A 1157-nucleotide genomic window follows, 5' to 3' on the forward strand; every position below is an offset into this window, starting at 1 on the left:
TGATTTAGGTTATGTTCAATGCAGTCTTGGAACACGCATGCAGTGAGCAAGGGGCAAGAATGTCTGCTATGGATAGCTCCAGCAGAAATGCTAGAGACATGCTTGATCGTCTCACACTTACTTACAACAGGTCTCCTATTATCTTTCTCACACTTACTTACAACACATGTATAAAAAAAACAGGTATATAACTTGCGCCAGTGTGTCACATCCGTGCACATACCAACTGCATCATAAATTCATACCTTTTGTTGTTCTTGCAACTTACTTATACTTGATACTAATTATTCCTTTTGTGATTTCTGATTATAGAACCCATCAAGCAGCTATCACCACTGAACTTATTCATCTCTTTATATTATGCCTTAACTTTTTTGTCTTTGGTTTCAGGTATGGGATCACCAAAAGATCATAGTAATACCTGATCATTATATATTCACAAGTGATGAGCGTGCGAACCGTAACGTGGACATCTTGTGGGACTTTTGTGGAGAGTAAGATATCAAGGATCTTGGTGATTTCAGGGTATGTGTTATCTCTTGTTTTGGTTGTGAACTTGCCATTGATCTTTCCAGCTAAGTGAATTTAATATTCTGCTGGTATTTATCAAGTATTTGTTCAATCGTATTGCAGGCTAACCCGGATTATAAAGGTATGTCATCATATATTGTAGGCCTTGGGAGGTGCCTCTCTCTCTCTCCCAATAGGCTTATTTTATTTTTGTGGTCCCTTTTATGACTTTATTTAATTTGCTTGCAGGTCCTGCTTGGTACTGATTCACACACATGCAATGCTGGTGCATTTGGCCAGTTCGCCACTAATGCCAGTTTTGCTGGAAAACTCCTTAAGGTATGTCTATGATTTCTTTATAGCTTATTGATATTCCAATCCCATCCAGTCAGGCCATGCATGATTTTTGGATCTAAAAGTATAAAAACAAAAGCTTAGCTCTTTGTTAATGGTAGATAGGGTAGATAGGGTAGATAGGGTAGATAGTTAAGCTAGCTAGTTAGACCTAAAACTATATAGAATTCTAGATCTAGTTTTCAGTAGAGTAATTAAGTTTAAGTTCCATTTTCAATTCTTGTTTTAGATTAAGTCTTTGAATCATTGTTCTTGATTGATTAGATAAATAAGAATAGTTATTTTTGTCAATT

The 1157-nt window shown here is 36.1% G+C and overlaps 1 long non-coding RNA gene across 1 annotated transcript; it reads left to right on the forward strand.

The window, feature by feature from the left end:
- Window positions 1–322: 322 nt before the first annotated feature.
- LOC147493070 (uncharacterized) lies at window positions 323–825 on the forward strand. The gene is made up of 3 exons (XR_015198250.1): window positions 323–525; window positions 634–652; window positions 760–825. It is a non-coding gene; the product is annotated as an uncharacterized LOC147493070 (long non-coding RNA).
- The last annotated feature ends 332 nt before the right edge of the window (window positions 826–1157 follow it).

This window comes from Coptis chinensis, chromosome 6 (genome assembly GCF_015680905.1).
Source record: "Coptis chinensis isolate HL-2020 chromosome 6, ASM1568090v1, whole genome shotgun sequence".
Classification (NCBI taxonomy): Eukaryota; Viridiplantae; Streptophyta; class Magnoliopsida; order Ranunculales; family Ranunculaceae; genus Coptis; species Coptis chinensis.